This window comes from Chiloscyllium punctatum, chromosome 48 (genome assembly GCF_047496795.1).
Source record: "Chiloscyllium punctatum isolate Juve2018m chromosome 48, sChiPun1.3, whole genome shotgun sequence".
Lineage (NCBI taxonomy): Eukaryota > Metazoa > Chordata > Chondrichthyes > Orectolobiformes > Hemiscylliidae > Chiloscyllium > Chiloscyllium punctatum.
Window position 1 is genome coordinate 45,717,159 of NC_092786.1, and position 20,187 is coordinate 45,737,345.

A 20,187-nucleotide genomic window follows, 5' to 3' on the forward strand; every position below is an offset into this window, starting at 1 on the left:
GGACAGTATTCCATTACACTCTTGATTTGTGCCTTAGGAAGGCTCCAAGGAACAAGAATATAAATTAATCACTGCAGAATTCTTAGCCTCTAACCTGCATTTATATAGCTTGATCAGTTCATTTTCTGGTCAATGGTAACCCTTGGAATGTTGGTGGTAGGAGATTAAGCAAAATAATGTGACTAGATGTCAAGGGGCAAAGTTGGATTCTCTCTTGTTGGAGATGGTCATTAACTGGAACCTGTATAATGCAATGTTTCTTGGCACTTGTCAGCCTAAGCCTGAATGTTGTCCATTTGCTGCATTTGGACATGAACTTTATCAAGAAGAGAGGAGCTGTGAACAGAGCTGATCATTGTGCAAATTCTCACCTCTGACATCCTAATGGAGGGAAGGCGTGGCTACTCTCAGATTAAACCAACACCAATCATCTCTCTCTCTCTAATGATAGAGCAGTCTAATGGTCCTCTGATACGATGACAACTCCACCTTATTCAAGTTATAAATAATTACATCCAGCATACCTTTAATTCTTTAAAATATAGATCCCATTGGGCCAGCAGGACACAACGGAGTTTTATTTCACAGAAATAGATTTGTTTTTAATTACAGGCAGCTGGCATTCAGTAAAAAACCAGAAATAGCATTAAAGAAAAGGAAACCAGCAACAAAAACCAATGTGTATTCATGAGTAATGGTGCCAGATTTCTACATGATGGTTGGAACTTTTCTGTCATCTTCAAGAGTACTGCGGGAGTTGTCAAAACCTCATTATAAAGGGATGAAATTCCTCCTGATACAAGAAATGGGAAGTTACTTATTAATTACCAGTGAACCAACCACAAATCATAGGACTAGGCAGCTTTGAAATGGACAATTTCTGTTGGTGCAATTTGTATCACAGGCCATGACATGGTTTACAAGAAAAGAGAAATTTCACCACATGTAATTGTTTTTGATCTTTGACAGATGCTTTATTTCTTCTATTGGCCATTGAGCGTATTGTAAGTGTCTCTGTGGAGCTGAAGAATTATACCAAAAAAAAAACAAATTAACTTATGAATCCTACAGAAAGAACAATTCAATCACAAATTCTGATCAAAACCTCAACCTGTTCCTTATAAATGAACATATGCACATATTTTATAATTCACACAGATATATATATATATACACACACATATACATATAGATAGATACATATATCACGACATTTTGTATTCTTAATAGTTCCAGGTTGTCCAAATTAATTGCAGCTTTTAGCATTTTAGAGAAGGGAAAAACAAGAATAAATTCCAGAAAATTGCAACCACGTCTTGCCTTGGCATTCATTCGCTAATTAAATAACTGGGGGATGAATTATTACATTCTGATTGGCTTATGAACTCAGTACAGGAAAGCAAAACACTTCAACAAGATGATGTATTGGCTTGGATTTTCCAATGGTCAGACAGTTGTTATTCCAATACAGTGGCAGTCACTCATGGGGATCCTGCAGAATTCCCATATAGCAGACTCCAAAGAAATTGCCTGGGAAACTGATGGTTCCATTGGGCAATTCCTCTGTGCTCTGAAATCATCCATTTATATCAGAGACTTTGAAGGATTTCAATTAAATTATTTAAGTAATTACTCAGGAAATGTAGGACTATGAAACACATAGCATAGCTCCAGAGAATGACTCCACACATCTTCACCTCCCTACACCCTACACTACCCCCCAACTACCCAGCCCCCAGTTCCAGACCAGATAGTTAAAGGATTTGGATATTGAGACTATGTTTTATTTATAACTTTTTTTATATACTCTGTAATCAACTACTTTTTATGCCTTTTTTGTATTCAAGGTTTGTATCTATGTTTGATTCCTGAAGAAGGGCTCATGCCCGAAACGCCAATTCTCCTGCTCCTTGGATGCTACCTGACCTGCTGCGCTTTTCCAGCAACTCATGTTTCAGCTTTGTTTCTAGATACTTGTACCGAAGATGGCGCCATAAGAGGCAGACATTGTAAAAGCTTTGCACTGTACATCTACAGTGGAGTACACATGATAATAAAAAGATAATCTATTCAATTCTACGTGTGAGGGGAGGGTGCCAGGAATGGAGGATGCCAGATGAGTAGGGTGCCAAGTGTGTATGGTCTAGGTTGCCAGGTGGGTAAGATATTTTGATGCCAGGGGGCAAGATGGCAGGTAGGCCAAGTTAAGTAATACAGTGTTCTGGACCGGACACCCCACATCCCTGCTCTGGACCTAGCACATGCTCCTTTACCCCCCTGCCAAGACTCAACCCCTCATGCTCCCTTCCCAGATGTGACAACTCCCTCATGGGATCCAATTTCCACTACCCTACTCATCCAAGGCATACAAGACTACAGAGCTGAAAAATGTGTTGCTGGAAAAGTGAATCAGGTCAGGCAGCAGCAAAGGAGCAGGAGAATCGATGTTTCGGGCATAAGCCCTTCTTCAAGACATCTTCATAAGCACTTCTTCAGGACAAGTGCTGGAAAACGGGATTAGAATTGTTAGGTCATTATTTTTGACTGGCACAGACTTGATGGACCAAATGGCCTTTATCTATAAACCTCAAAGATTGGGGCAGTGCAGTGCAAGGTTTTTACAATGTCTGCCTCTTATAGCATCATCTTAGGTACAAACCTTGAATACTAAAAAGGTATAAAAAGTAGTTGATTAATTTACAGAATATAAAAAATAAGTTAGAAATAAAACATTGTTAAAGAATTGGCATTACAGTGTAGCAGCTCAGCCCAGGGCCTGTACACAGGGTCTGGTCGCCCACGTCAGACCCCAGTCCAACAGCTGTCCCCACTCCGGTCCAAGCCTCCAGGCTGCTCCATATCGGCACTCAGCTGCTCCAAGGCAAGTTCCAGGACTGCTTCTCCCACCCGGTCTCTGCCTGGGACTCCCTGCCCATGCCAGTACCACTCCAGGACTCCCTGCCCCCTCTGGGATTCACAGCCCATGCGCTACCATTCCAGGACTCGCTACCCATGCATTAGCACTCCGGGACTCACTGCCCACATGCTACTGCTCCGGGACTTGCTGCCCACACGCTACCACTCCTGGACTTGTTGCCCTGTCCGGGACTCGATGCCCATGCACTGCCACTGCTCCAGGATTCACCTCCAGGGCTAAGGGGTGGGGAAATAGAGAGAAAAAAATAAGAAAAAGAACAGGCCAAGCAGAGGACCTCTGGCAGGAGTGAATTACTCTGCTGCCATTTTGCTGGCAGTTAGGAACCTACCATTTGGCAGCAGCTGTCCAAGTGGGAGCCAACCATTCTGGATGTTTGAAGTTCAGCGATGGTGGTTGAGACAACATGCTGCAGTCTACCTTCCCCTGACCATTGTACAGTTATGAGAGAACTGTCAGAATGGAAGTACGGCTCCATGCTTCTGAATCTGCTGGAGAATGCCACTGCTCAGAAGATTCAGACCATTGTTTTTGAAAGTAGAATGGCTGTGTGGCTAACATGGCGGGCAAGATTCTCGCCATAGCTATGACCCATCACTGGGCGAGGGTCCCCAGTGTGCTGCACTTCCAAATGGACATACACAATCGCCAAATCCACTGGTGGTTAAAAATGACATGGCTCTTCTTTATTCAGCCTTCCATCACACCCCTACAACCCCTCCCCCACCATCTTGTTCGTCACAACAAGGTTCATTTGAAAAGGAGAGTAAGTTGATTTATGGTTGGAAAACATCCACTTTAACCTGGCTTTCTTGAATTAACAAAAAAAAAGCTTATTTTTAGTTACTAAATGCAAGAAATAATGACACAACCCACAGATAGTTTGAAAAGATGAGGCAAGTCCCAAAGAAAGATAGAAGTTGAAAAACATATACAATCAATCTCCACATTCTGTGAAAAGTAGGCATGTGGTCTATCGCGACCCTTACAATATGGGTAGCCCTGATGTTGATTGCTGAGCATTTGATTTCAAGATGTTTGGCTCTACAGGTTAGCTAAAAGGCCTTTGTCTTGTTGCCTTTTAACTGTGATCCAATTTGCTTTACAGCTTTGAGTAGACACAGAATGATTTCTTTCCTTTTTACCTGTAGTACAGGGATTATGGGGGGTTTTCTCAGCGTGAATCTCAGAGCAACTTCACCCAATAACACACCCAGTGTCCCTTGTGCATTAATGAAAGGAGAAGACACGACATGCTACTCACTCAGATTGTTTCTTTAATTCCATATGGTCACAGTCTGAGCTAACTCACATGAGATTAAAAATTCAGTTTGCAGTGTTTTTCTCTCTTTGATGCTTTCTTGACAACCATGGGGTGCAACATTCCAGGGTCTCTCTCGAAATAATCCACAAAGCCATTCCAGTTATTAAATTATTGAGAAAGCAAATTCTAATGCTACTTCTTGGCTTCATATCCTCTTTTTGCAAAAGATGTGCTGTAAATAAATGTTCAACATGTCCATACATGATGCAGGTTTATGATCCATCATTGTGCCATCTTGCGAATTCAAGTCCTAGTCTGGAAACTGAACTACCTCAGCAGTTACTTCTGTGCAGTACTGAGGGAGTGCTAGATGATTGAAAGCTCAGACATTTAAATGAAGCTACAGTGGGGTTATCAGCATTGACATTATGGAGTAAGCTCAACAGCCAGTTTTGGTATCACACATGCACAGTTAAACATCAAGATCTGTAGGTGTTCAAAGTTTGTGAGAAGATTTGTAGCTTGGGTGCTTGTTGTTGTGGTTCTGTTCGCCGAGCTGGGAATTTGTGTTGCAGACGTTTCGTCCCCTGTCTAGGTGACATCCTCAGTGCTTGGGAGCCTCCTGTGAAGCGCTTCTGTGATCTTTCCACCGGCATTTATAGTGGTTTGAATCTGCGGCTTCTGGTTGTCAGTTCCAGCTGTCCGTTGCAGTGGCTAGTATATTGGGTCCAGGTCGATGTGTTTATTGATTGAATCTGTGGATGAGTGCCATGCCTCTAGGAATTCCCTGGCTGTTCTCTGTTTGACCTGTCCTATAATAGTAGTGTCATCCCAGTCGAATTCATGTTGCTTGTCATCTGCGTATGTGGCTACTAAGGATAGCTGGTCGTGTCGTTTCGTGGCTAGTTGGTGTTCATGGATGCGGATCGTTAGCTGTCTTCCTGTTTGTCCTATGTAGTGTTTTGTGCAGTCCTTGCATGGGATTTTGTACACTACATTGGTTTTGCTCATGCTGGGTATCGGGTCCTTCGTTCTGGTGAGTTGTTGTCTGAGAGTGGCTGTTGGTTTGTGTGCTGTTATGAGTCCTAGTGGTCGCAGTAGTCTGGCTGTCAGTTCGGAAGCGCTCCTGATGTATGGTAGTGTGGCTAGTCCGTTGGGTTGTGGCATGTCCTTGTTCCGTTGTCTTTCCCTCAGGCATCTGTTGATGAAATTGCGCGGGTATCCGTTTTTGACGAATACATTGTTCTTCTTCCTCTTTTTGCAGTTCTGGTTATCTTTAGCAGCCACACACGCAGATGACAAGCAACATGAATTCGACTGGGAGAACACTACTATTATAGGACAAGCCAAACAGAGATCAGCCAGGGAATTCCCAGAGGCATGGCACTCATCCACAGTTTCAATCAATAAGCACATTGACCTGGACCCAATATACCGACCACTGCAACGGACAGCTGGAACTGACAACCGGAAGCGACAGATTCAAACCACTACAAATGCTGGAGGAAAGATCACAGAAGCGCTTCACAGGAGGCTCCCAAGCACTGAGGATGTCACCTAGACAGGGGACGAAATGTCTGCAACACAAATTCCCAGCTCGGCGAACAGAACCACAACAACAAGATCTGTAGGTTGCTGGCTGAGATATTCTAACGCTCTACAACTGTCACTGAACTGAAACCTCTGCCAGAAAAGATTAGGGTTGGTGTGTTCAAACATACATGCATATTTTAATCAAGTGATAAGTTAAAATTCCTTTCAAACAATCTTTCTGGGCCTGAAAATTTACTTTTACAAGTATGGAGACTCATTCCTTCATTTTTTAATGCTTATTGAAGGATTTTTTTTTAAAAAGCTAAAATTCCTTAAATGTTTTCTTTTCAGCCCTCATGTGTTTTCCTCAATTTTACCTTGCTCTTGTTACTTCATTTTCTAGGCACAACTTTAGATTGAATTAATGTTCTGGTGTAAACTTAGTATCACTCAATAAGGTGTCGTCAACCTGATCAATTTAAAGAGGCCTGCAGTTGCCTGCCCTATTCACAAAGATCCAAGGCTGTAATGATTTTTTAATTATCATACATTGCTACTCATAAATCTGCCCTTGTCACTGACAATGTAATCCATGCAATTATAACCAAGACCCACCGGTGTGTCCAAGCAGATAATAACAATGATACTAGACAAGATCAGAAAATACTTCATACCTTTGCCATCCAAGGGACACACAATGAGCTTAGGATGCCAGTCAGATGGCCTTGACCTGAACAAACAGGTCAGCCACAATATACCTGGCAGACTGGCTGTGTGGTGTAGCATCCCCACTGTCCTGGGGGAATGCAAAAAGCAGCAACATGAAGGCCTGCATTGGCCACTTAAAGACATCAATTGGCACAGGAAGGTGAAAGTCACTGTCAAACTTCATGGCCCCAAAGGGAGTAAAGAAGGTTTATCCCATGTCTTTCTACACAATCTTGGGCTCACTCCTTGTTTGGAGGACCACTGGAGGGGAGAGCAGTGGATATAAATTCCACACATTTCCCTCTAATTATGACAAATGCACTCAGATATCCTATGTTTTCATTACACTTGAAAGTTTCATAAAGTTATGCAGCACAGAAGAAGCTCATCAGCTCAACACTAATCCTACTTTCCAGCACTTGGTCCATAACCAAGTTGTCATCCAAAATGTTCACATGTTGTAAGGTTTCCTGCCTCTATTGCCCTCCCAGGTTCTGCCAGCCCAGAGAATGGCTTGGTTTTGGGCACTAGCCACACTTACTGTTTCAGTTTGAGTGTTGGAAGGCAGAGCCCATTCCAGAGGGAACAGACAGAATGGGTAAATGCATCTTTTTTCTTAATGACAAGGACATCAACAACTGAGGTGGGAGAGAAATTTAGCAAATTAACAGCTGCCAAAGTCTCATGAAGAATGTAGGGTCAAGGATTAGATAGTTAGTAGTTTGGAAGTACAGCTGTCGACGATTTGAGACGAATTGTTTGTTTTCCCCTGCAAGGAAATTTGCAGAACATAATTCATATTTACACAGTTAAATTAGTATCATCAAGCTGAAGGCCAAATAATTTAACGTCTTTAGCGCAAACAAATTTATGATGAGGAGATTACTATTTCAGAGATTGAACTATGTCCCTTTAGCTCATCACACTAGATGAATATAAGTTACACACCACGAGTGGTTTAAAAATAGAATAATTCACAGTTGTTGTTGTATCTAATCACTTCTGTAAGAAATATTCTCAATATTTATTTATTTGTTAGAAATACAATCTTCCTTGTGCAAGCAAATGCAATGGTTTGTGCACAAATATGGGTATCCAGATAATCCAATCATTGGTTGAGACAGGTGGAGAACTCTGCTCTTCAAATTATGCAGCAGGAGCTTTCATAACCTTCTGGTCCAGAGGAATAGGTAGTATACAGGACTTCAAAGTCACATCACATCCAATAGACAGCACTTCAAACAAGACAGAATATCTCTCAGTACTTCACTAGAACATCAGCTTAGTTTATGTGCTTAAGTTTAATTAAAACTGGTCCAGATTAATGGAGTACATGTCCCATAGGACATCCAGGATAAAATGAGAGAATTGGTATTCAGAGAACATTAAAGTTTGTGAAGGTGAAATAGTTATCGAATGCACTGTTGTAAAGTAGAAGCCCAGTCACTGAAAAACCTACAGAAAGCCAAATCAAAGAAACAAACAAGGCAATTAAACTATAATTATTTCAGACCTACTGATAGAATAATTTGGTTATATTTTCTTGCCACTGACTTTAAAACAAATTTGACGCTCAGATGAATCTTGAGTTATTTTTGTGCAGACCTTATCCAATTTATTTTTAAATGGATTAAGACTTGTACAAAAACAGCAAAGTACAGAATTGCAGATGGAGGAGTTCAATATTTGGACATGTGTGCCATAGAATTATCCCTCCGTCCTAAAATGTTGTGTTATGTACAAATAGCTGATTTATGAATTCATTATTCTATTAGTACTGCAGAAGCTCCGACACTCCACTTGGAGTAAAATGAATCAGTGTTCTTCAGTCAGGATACAGGAGGGAGCCAGGTTTTCACAGTGAGTGAATATCTCGTGATACCTATTGAAATGTGTTTGTGTGTGACCAATTCATCAGAAAAGGCCACCATCAACTGCTCAAATCCATACCAATAATCATTATCTGTTCACACACAAATAATGACCGTTTCAGCAAGGGGACTAACGAGAACTCAAGGGTACTGCTTTGGATCTAAACACCCAGTATAAAATTAGAATTTATGTGGTTAGCTTTGATAGCATCAAAACCTCAATGTGGGCTAGTACAGGCTCACTGAAAGACAGAAAAATATTGCCCATATCACAAAGATGTGGTGCTGAGGCCATGTTGAAGTGACCAAGAATATTCTACTACAGTAATATATCAGATGCAGTTTGGCAAATTTATACGTTCTGCTCACCTTCATCCCCTCCCCCACTGTGCTTCTTGACCTGTTTTGGCTTACAGTGTGCTAACACATTTTGAATTCAAAATGTTCACCCATTTCTTCCAAGACTTCCACCACTCCCTAGTTCTGTAACGTCCTCCAGAGTCCTCCCATCCTCAGGTTTTTAATGTAGAGTGTGCACAATCCAGACTGCAGAGCCAACAAAAATCCTTTCATTCAAGGATGATAATGTTTGAAACATCTCGGTGCCATGATCTCAACTGTTCTGCAAAGTCATAATAGATGCCTTTCAGTAGTAACAAATTGTATTTTCTAATAGATATTGACAACCAAGATACAAAAAATAGATTCCAGTATGATTCAATTTCCAATCCTTAATACATTTAGACTTTGTGATTTGTGTGCGTGTGCCTGTCTGTGTATGAGAGCATAGTTATCAAAAGTCAACATTCTGCATGGCAGACTTCAGCTTATTGTACAATACCTGAGCCATGTAGACTGTATTTCCAGTGAGTAAAATCCTTTCTTCCTGAAACACTAGGGTGTTCCTCACAATAAGACACACAGCTCCAAATATAAACGTTCAGCATCAGTCTCTGGAATGGTAACAAAAGACATAATGATAAATTGCACTGATGTTATAATGCACACGATGACCCCAAACCCAAACTAATTCAAAATGTACTTCCTTGCTCCTTTGCTGCAAAGAATTACCCACTAAAATTCAACATCAAATTTGTAGGTCTGTAACTACTTTCAACTTGCATTTACTTTATGCCATTAATGTGGCAAAACATCCCAAAGAACTTCACATGAGTATTATCAAGCAATAGTTAACACTACGTCACATAAAGAGAAATTGAAATGGACAATCAAAAATAGTTTTAGGCAACTTCTTAAATGAGATAGAAAGATGGGAGTTAAAGAAAGAATTTCAGAATTTATGGGCAGCATAGTAGCTCAGTGGTTAGCACAGCTGTCTCACAGTGCTAGGGACCTGGATTGGATTCCAACCTTGGGTGACTGCCCTTGTGGAGTTTGCACATTCTCCTTGAATCTGAGTGCGGTTCCTCCGGGTGCTCCAGTTTCCTCCCACAGTCCAAAGATGTGCGGGTTAGGTGGACTGGCTATGGGAAATTGCCCATAGAGTCCAGGTATATACAGTCTATGTGGGTTTGTCATGCTAAATGCAGAGTTATAGGGTAGGGGAGTGGGACTGGGAGGGATGCTCTTCGGACAGTTGGCATGGACCCGATGGGCCAAATGCAAACAGTGTGGAAGCTGGCCATTCTATGACCCAGGCAGCTGAAGACTGTTCAATTTTGGATAACCATTTGCACTGCTGTTCCAAAGCCTGTTTATGAACGCCAATTTAAATAAGTGAGGATGCAGAAAGCATAGAGGTCATTAATAACAATACATAAAATAGGAGGAGATCATATGGCCTTTTGAGCATGTTCCTGTAGTCAAAAAGATTATGGCTGATCTTCTACTGCAGCTTAATTTTCCTGCCCAAGCCCCATATTTCTTGATTCCTAAGTGTCCAATAATCTATCAATCTCAGTTTTGAATATACGACTGAGAAATGTTTGGGCTCCTCATTCCCTCCCTGAATGGCCAAACACCTCCTGAACCTACAACTACATTCACGTTTGCTTGACAAGCTCCAAAAGAAACTGCCATCAACTCTTTGACCTGGACTGTACACCCCATTTATTAAAATACATTGGGGACAAACTGTTCTTTTTAAAAAACTGCATAACATCTTTCAAAAGGGTAACAAAACTTGACATGGAAGTAGGATTAAACATGAGCAGTGTGCACAGCCCCAAAACATATCTAATAGTCCAAAGTTAAAAATAATCTTTAAAAAGGTCAAGTATTTCAGCCTGAAGCTAGAAATTTATGAGCAAATCACTGAGGTCTAATTGACTTGCAAAAATTACAAGCACCTATAATTAGATGGATTTCCAGAAGGCATTCCTCAGCAATAGCTTTTTAAAGGGACAGGCTAGGTAAATAACTACAGAGGAATCTCGATTATCCAAAGGACACGGGCAGGGAATATTTTGATCAGTTAATCGAATTCCGGATAACATAATTTAGCCAAGCATCGAGTCCTTGCGATCCTGCCAGATAATCTGATATTCAGATAACCAAATGTTGGATAAGCGAGGTTCCCTCTGTATTCATTTGAAACATCGGGCTGAATTTTAAGGGAGGGTTCTAGTGTTCCCCGCCCTCCTTCCTTCTCCCCCCAAATTACGTTTGTCAAGTGCAAGCCAACGAAAGAGACCTCCCCTGCAGCGATACCACGACGTGAACAGGGATAGGACTTCTGATGCTCAGTGGGAGAAAGGAAGGCCACCCTGTGAGAACTGCAGGCCAATTTGATTAGGGGAGGGGGCAGATTTTCGAGGCCCTGCTATACACCCAGAAGTATAAACCAGTAAAACAGGCAAATAATGCACACCTGATCCATTTTCAAGTGTCACCTCTTTGAACTCACTTTTTCCTGTGGACGGGCACCACCACTCCAAGGAATAATGTACACTTAGCCCCTCATCCTGTTCACCTAGTTTAGTGAAAAAGATGGCCTTCCCCCTTTCCTCTACCTTTATAGTCTGGTGCATTATGGTATTGGAGGGAGAATGAAGGCCTCAGTAGAATTGCAACTGCCCTTGTAAAGATTGAAATAGACCCAAGAGCAAGTAGGTTGGTGCACGCCTTAAAAAGAACATTAAAACTTGCGGGTTAATGTACAAGTCCCATTGAACCTACATTTTGAAATATAAATGACAATTCGGAAACTGTATGTGTCATTCGCGAGTTTCAGCTGCTTTTCCTGGTGAGCACTGGGTTGGGGGACGGGGTGGGGGGGGGGAAAAAAGAGGGCAATTGTGGGCCACCCACGTGTCATATTTCATACGCTCCTCTCCTTCTCCCACCAACCCCACTGAAAACAAACCCAACAGCAGGACCATACGACCCTGCGTCTGAGACTGCCCATTAGCAGAATCATATATAATTGAAACAAAGTCAAAATACTGCAGATGCTGGTGATCCGGAATAAAAGACAAAGTGCTGGACATACTCGGCAGATCTAGGAACACCATTGGAAAGAGAAACAGACTTAACATAGAAGGGTTCGACTGGACCATTTCTTCAGAACCGCAGAGAGACAGAAGCCTCAAAAGATTAACTCTGCCTCTGCCTCTCTCTCTCCCCACAGATGCTGCCAGACCTGCTGAGTTTCTTCAAAATTTTCTGGACTTTTACTAAAAATGCTGTTCTGAATACAACAAAGGTTGTCATATCATCACACCATATGATTTAATTTGAAGTTATATACGTCTCTCTTTGGGTAAAGTTTGTACATATTATTTTAATAATTTTTTTGGGCTTAATTATTGAGACTAATGTATGTTAAAACACATGCAGCTACAGATTAGGAAATCTGCATCTCTACTCTTCAGGTGATGTTTGTAACAGATCCTTGCAGAAATTTGAAACCTTTTTAAGGCGTACACCTTGCAATAATTCAGCATTTCTCATAGAGAGATACAGCATGAAAACAGACCCTTCAGTCTAACTTGTCCATGCTGACCAGATATCCTAAATTAATCTAGCTCCATTTGCCAGTATTTGGCCCACATCCCTCTGAGCTCTTCAATCACTATTTTACAGCCATTAGAATTACAGTCACTGTCCCCAAAATGCTTTCCCACTGTCACCTCAATTATTTGCCCTGCCTTATTGTCATCTTTGTTCGTACGTACATCTATATACCAAAACAGAAAACTTTCTTGTATGTCCCTGAGAAATTCCTCTCCATCCAAGCCCCTAACATTATGGCAGTCCCAGTCTATGTTTGGAAAGTTTAAATCCCCTACTCCTAACCACCCTATTATTCTTACAGATAACTGAGACTCCTTACAAATTTGCTTCTCTATTTCCCGCTGCTACTGGGGTGGGGGGGGGGGGGAGGGGGGGAGGTGGTCTACAGTACAATTCCAATAACGTGATCATCCCTTTCTTATTTTTCAGTTCGACCCAAGTACCTTCCCCAGACGTATTCCCAGGAATATCCTGCCTAAGTTCAGCTGTAATGCTATCACTTATCAAAAACCCCACTCCCCTTTCTCTCATGACTGCCTTTCTATCCTTTCTGTAGTATTTGTATCCTGGAACATTAAGCTGCTAGTCCTGTCCACCCCTGAGCCACGGCTCTGTAATTGCTACAATATCTCAGTCCCATGTTCCTAACCATGCCGAGTTCATCTGCCTTACCTACTAGGCATCTTGCACTGAAATAAATGCAGTTTAATTTATCAGTCCTAACTCATTCTCTGCCTGCTCTGACTGTTTGACTTGCTCCTTTTCCCAACTGCACCAGCCTCAGACTGATCTCTATCTCCACACTGCCCCCACCCCACCCCTTACTAGTTTAAATCCTCCCAAGCAGCTCTAGCAAATCTCCCTGCCAGTGTATTAGACCCCTTCCAAATCAGGTGCAATCCATTCTTCTACCCCAGCAGATGCTTCAGTGATCTAAAAATGTGAATTTTTCTCCCCTAACCCCACTCCTCAGCCACACATTCATCTGCTCTATCCTCCTATTCCTATCCTCACTAGCAGTTAGCAATTGGGATATTATTACCCTTGAGGTGCTACCTGTTAAATTCCTGCCATAACTTCCTATATTTTCTTCTCAGAATCTCATCCTTTCCCTTCCTATGCCATTAGTTCCAATGTGTACAATGACCTCCTACTGGTCCCCCTCCCCTTTCAGAATATTCGGCACCATGTCAGAGATATCTTTTGATCCTGACACCAGAAAGGCAACACACAATTCTTATTTCTTGCTGCCAGAAATGTCTGTGCCTCTGACTAGAGAGTCCCCTATCACAATCGATCACTTGGAACTTGATGTACCTCTTCTTACATTAAAGCCAGTCTTGATACTAGAAACTTGGCTGTTCGTGCTACATTCCCCTAAGAGTCCATCACCCCCTACATTTTCCAAAACAGCATAATTGTTTGAGATGGGGATAGCCACAGGAAACTCCTGCATGACCTCCTTCCTTCTCCTACCTTTCCAGGAGGGAACCCATCTACCTGACTGTATCTTTGGTTTAATCTCCTTCCCTGCAACTGCCATCCATCACACCCCCAGCTCCTGTAAATTCCTCGATGCCTCTAACTGCCACTTCAACCAATCCATGCGGTACGATAGGATTCGCAACTAAAGACATTTCCTGAAGACATAATCATCAGTAACATGGAAACTTTCCCTAATCTCCCACATCCGACAGGAAGAGCATATCACTCTACTCAAGGCCATCTTTGCTCCTTCACAATCTACAGACCCGGAAAATAGCACCGTCTTAGTGCTCTAAACAAATACTGCTCCAGGCTAACTTAGTACCTATAAATTATACTTTTAAAGTTTAGTCAAGATATCAATAAAAACATATAATCGAAAAAGAACCCAAACTACTCACTACTGTAGATTTACAAAAGAAAAACAACAAGCTACACTTTAAAACTGGCCACTTAGCTGCTTCCCAACTGTGAGCTCCCTCTCCAAGGTTTCTCCAAGGTCAGCTATGAATTTCACTATTTGTTTATTTTTCTTAGAAGAACTCCAATGTCTAGAGATAGTTGAAATCAAACAGCAAAGACAGTCAGCTGAGCAGATTCACTGCTAGATCAGACAGCTGTGCATATTTATTTCTTCGTTTGAATCACCTGCCATATGGTTACTGCTTTTACTTCTCTTCCTTCTTTTTAAAAGTGCCATATTTTTACCCCCAAACTTCCAAAACAATGCAAAGGCTTATAAAACAGTAATTACTGCTCCTAGAATCCCAACACAGAAAATACCTCAAAAAAAAGGAGCAGCTCTGAGAGCCACAATGTTTTCCTGCTCTCCATCTTTGGGGCGGCACGGTGGCTCAGTGGTTAGCACTACTGCCTCACAGCACCAGGATCCCAGGTTCAATCCCAGCCTCAGGCAACTGTGTGTGGAGTTTGTATATTCTCCCCACGTCTGTGTGGATTTTCTCCGGGTGCTCCGGTTTCCTCCTACAATCCAAAGAGGTGCAGGTCAGGTGAATTGGCCATTCTAAATTGCCCATAGTGTTAGATGCATTAGTCAGAGGGAAATGGGTCTGGGTGGGTTACTCTTCGGAGGGTCGGTGTGAACTTGTTGGGCCAAAGGGCCTGTTTCCACACTTTAGGGAATCTAATTTAACTTTGAGTTTCCTCTTGGAGAAGTGACAAGAAAGTGTGGAAGAATCACTCCATGTCCTATAAAAAAAAGTTACCAGGAGACGCAGAAAATCCTTCATGAAATTAAACTTTAATCTTGCAATATCAAAGCTGTGAGAGCCAGCAAAAATGGCTTTCCTGGCTCCCCGCAGGTCATAGAGTCATAGAGATGTACAGCATGGAAACAAACCCTTCGGTCCAACCTGTCCATGCCGACCAGATATCCCAACCCAATCTAGTCCCACCTGCCAGCACCTGGCCCATATTCCTCCAAACCCTTCCTATATATCCTTCCTATTTCCTTTGTTCTCCTGCAACTTATACAGTTGCATCTTCTCACACTTATCGAATAACATAAGCATAGTGTTTTGTCTTTCTAAACTAAGCATCGTCTGTCACACTGGTTCCTTCCATCACAGTTAACCTAACACCATCATGTTCTGCATTAGCTCATCTCCCAGTGATTCAGCTAACCTATCACAGTGCACTACCATTATCTGTACTGGAGCCTTGTAACATGATCCCGGGCATACACTGCAACACTAAGTCAACTATATTGCTCCAGAGTAACTTTCATAGTATCCAGTCTGAGGATTCAACAGGCACATTGAGGAGGAGAGGTTGGAGGTAATGGTTCTACAAGGATTAACAATAGAGACTGTATTAAGCACCACCCAATCTGACGAAGTGATTCATTGGAGAAAAGACTGAACACATTTGAATCATGAAGAGAAATTATCTGAGCTCTCCTGATAGTCTTATAAAAATTCTAATTTACTCTGGTCATTCGTCCCTAATCCTGTAGGACTTTGGCTCAATCTACCAACTTACTTTCTTCTATGTATGAGCCCAGTCCTGTGTGTTCTTTTAAATGAAGCAATAGGAGAAGATATTCAGTCCCACACTCTTAATTTATTTTAAACAGTAAGTGGACAAAGCATTCAGAGCTCTGGGTCTAAACCTTTTTGTCCCTGACAAACTACCAAGTGTGCCAGTTCAAAAAGTAAGACCTCGTTCTATCCCTGCCCCAGCCTTTTATACAATAAAAAACGTCATATGAACACTGAGGTAGAATCATCTTCTCATTGGCTGTTGATCTGACTCCATTCCCCGCCTCCTCGCATTCCCGGATGTCTGACCCCACGTGACCTTCTTGTGCCCGCGAAACGGAGCATCACGTGACCTCCTCGGCCCGCTTCCGGGGCGCGAAACGGAAGGTCACGTGACCGCCCCCTGTGTGGGTTACACAGAGTCTCCACAGGCTTCTGAATGCGGAATACATTCACAGTCGCAGCCAGCCTTCTGTTTTTTGAGAAAGCCATGTATTTACAATCCCCAACGTGCAATAACCTACATCATCGTTATGAAGAAGTTCTTCTTCTTATGACTCACTGCTGATTGTCCTTTCCCATTGTAAACCAAGAAGGGTCTTGGGCCCAATTGAGGAAGGAGAATGGGGGTGATAGCAAACCGCTCCATCCATAAGCTGGCACGAACTGGCATTACAACACTTACCGCACCTTAGGGAAAGTGCATCTGCTACCCCATAAACCTAAGGGTAAATGGAGATGGAGGGCAGTAACAAAGTAACATCAAAGTCCACTGAAGCAAGCAAGATCAGCAAGCATCACATGCACTAGTCCACCTACTTTAAGCAGAGTGGTTATACATAATACTGAACCGACCCCCCAAACTTGTCACTGCTGTCACCTAGCATCCTATAAACAAAATTAACTTTTTTTTAAAAGTAAGAACAGTTGCCAGATGCAAATTAATCCCGCAATCTTCAACAGAAATAGAACAACACGGAATGAATCGCAAATTACAGATCAATCTCAAACACACGTAACGAGCACCACAGCTATGTCGAGGAGTAAAACATTCACATAAGTAACAGTGACTGACAGATATAGTTTTAATCCCACACACACTCATTAACAGAGACCAACAATTACAGAACAATTCTCACGCCTGACAAACACAAACTGAACACCACATTCAAATAGAAATTGCAGAGACCGAGATACACTGAAAGATTCCAGCTAATTACAACTATAGAAGGACTCTCAAACTGAATTTTAGTTCAGACACTCACACATACGGAATGCATGATATGTTCAAATACTGACAGATACAGAATTGAGCCTATTGATAAGAATGGCTACCGCTTCCTGGCATTTCTGAATTACATCAGCTCACACCCTACACTAAAAGCAAAATTCTGCAAATTGTGCAAATCTCCAACAATGCATGAAGAAAATGCTGGAAAGATTCAGGAGAGAGAGAGAGAGAGAGTAACGAAGGGGTAAAATTTCAGAATCTTTACCAGTAGGGATTTCCATTTCTAGGTCAGGCTTCATTGTAAACATTCATCTCAGAGTCACACAACTCCAGGGTTCGAGTCCCATTCCAGGGCTACAGCACAACAACAATCAGGTTATAGGTCATATAGCGGGGAAACAGACCCTTCAGTCCAATTAGTTCATGCCGACCATGACACCAAAATTGGAGGTGTAGTGGACAGTGAAGAGGGTTATCTCAGATTACAACAAGATTGACCAATGGACTGAGAAGTGGCAGATGGAGTTTAATTCAGATAAATGCGAGGTGCTGCATTTTGGGAAAGCAAATCTTAGCAGGACTTATACACTTAATGGTAAGGTCCTAGAGAGAGTGTTGTTGAACAAAGAGACCTTGGAGTGCAGGTTCATAGCTCCTTGAAAGTGGAGTCTCAGGTAGATAGGATAGTGAAGAAGGCGTTTGGTATGCTTTCCTTTATTGGTCAGAGTACTGAGTACAGGAGTTGGGAGGTTATGTTGCAACTGTACAGGACATTGGTTAGGCCACTGTTGGAATATTGCATGCACTTCTGGTCTCCTTCCTATCGGAAAGATGTTGTGAAACTTGAAAGGGTTCAGAAAAGATTTACAAGGATGTTGCTAGGGTTGGAGGATTTGAGCTATAGGGAGAGGCTGAACAGGCTGGGGCTGTTTTCCCTGGAGTGTCGGAGGCTGAGGGGTGACTTTATAGAGGTTTGCAAAATTATGAGGGGCATGGATAGGCTAAATAGGCAATGTCTTTTCCCTGGGGTCAGGGAGTCCAGAACTGGACGGCAGAGGTTTAGGGTGAGAGGGGAAAGATATAAAAGAGACCTAAGGGACAATTTTTTCACACAGAAGGTGGTACGTGTATGGAATGAGCTGCCAGAGGAAGTGGTGGAGGCTGGTACAATTGCAACATTTAAGAGCCATTTGGATGGGTATATGAATAGGGAGGGTTTGGAGGGATATGGGATGGGTGTTGGCAGGTGGGTCTAGATTGGGTTGGGATATCTGGTCGGCATGGGCAGGTTGGACCGAAGGGTCTGTTTCCATGCTGTACATCCCTGTGACTCTATGTTCCAACAAAACTAGTCCCACTTGCCTGCATTTGGCCCACATCCCTCCCAACCTTTCCTATTCACGTATGCATCTAAATATCTTTTAAGTGTTCTAACTGCACCCACATCCACCACTTCCTCTGGCAGTTCATTCCACACAAGAACCACTCTCTGTGTAAAATAAATTGCCCCCATGTCCTTTCTCCACTCACCTTAAAAATATGCCCCCTAGTTTTGAACTCCCCCCATCCTACGGAAAAGACCTTTACTACTCACCTTATCTATGCCCCTCATGATTTGACAAATCTCTCTAAGGTTACCCCTCAACCTCCTACGCTCTCGAGAAAAAAGTCCCAGTCTTTTCAACCCCTCCTTATAACTCAAACCCTCTACTCTGAGCAATATTCTGGTAAATCCTTTTTGAACCCTCTCTAGCTTAATAATATCCTTCCTATAGCAGGGCAACCAGAACTGGACATAATGCTCAAGAAGAGGCCTTACCAACGTCCTAGACAACCTCAATATGACGATTGATGATAAGCGACTGAGATACCACACTTCAGAGGAGATGTTTCACCAAAGTCCTATTTACTTACTTGGATGGTCCAAAAAAATGCCATGGCATTTTGAAGAGCAGGGGGCATTATCCATGTTGATATTTATTCCTCAATAAATATTTCAAAAACACATTATCAAGTAGTTAGCACATTGCTATTTGATAGCAGCTTGTTGCATACAAATTGGCTGCCCCGTTTTGTACCCTTCAACTTGTGGGTACATTTCAAAAGTACTTCATTGGCTTCTGAGTTATCTTGCTGCCAGGAAAGCTGCCATATAAATTTGAGCCTTTTCGAACATTTCCATTGCAAGCAAGAAAGTACAAAAGTTAACAAAAAATGGGGGAAAAAAAACTTTCATTTGAAGGCTTTCGGGAGAGAAAGACAAACATTTCACACTTTACCCAACCATTAGCATTTCCGTTTAATGTTAACGAGGGATAGGAAAAGCAATCAAACTGTTGCTTGCAACTGGCACAAACCTTGTCATTTTGGCTTCCACATTCCAGTTTACAAATAGACAGTCCTTATTGAGTTATTTTTAATAAAGTGACAGCATAAGCAATAACCCATTTAAAAGTTCCATTTCCATTCTTGAAAGAAATGAATAATCACTCGGACGGTGCAGCAAATCTGAATCATTGCACCTAACACTGGATGACCTTTTGGAAAAGCAACAAGAATCTAGCAACCAAGTGAATAATTACAAGTCATTAGCTCGTTCGGAGAATGTACCACTGTAAATTAAATTACCCAGTTACATCATTTTTAAATTCTTTATGATAATGCTGGAGATGTATTTTTGTGGATAGGATATGTAAATGAGCAGTGGGCAAGCAGGAAAAAAAAACAGTTGACTCTGGAATATTTTCCTGATATATTGAAGAGGTTCTGCGGCCATTAAGAAGTCACGACAAATATTCTCTCCAAAACTTTCATTTCTTTTTCAGTTTGTTACAGTTTACATGGGATTACAAGAATGTTGGTTAATCACCTTTATATAAAACCACAGGAAATAGGAATAGGCCATTCAGCCCCTCGAGCCTGCTTCATCATTCAATAGGATCATGGCTGATCTGACATTACTCATTCTTATTTATTTTTCCCCCTTACCCTCAATTACCCTAGAACTTAAGAATCCATTTATCTCAGCTCTAAATGTATACAAGGTCTCTGATCCCCCACAGTTGTCTGTGGCAATTAGTGCCAAAGATGCGCAACCCTCAACAAAGAGATTCCTCCTCATCTCAGTCTTAAATCAGCATCCCTTTAATCTGAGACCGAGTCCTCTGGTGCTGGATTCTCCCACG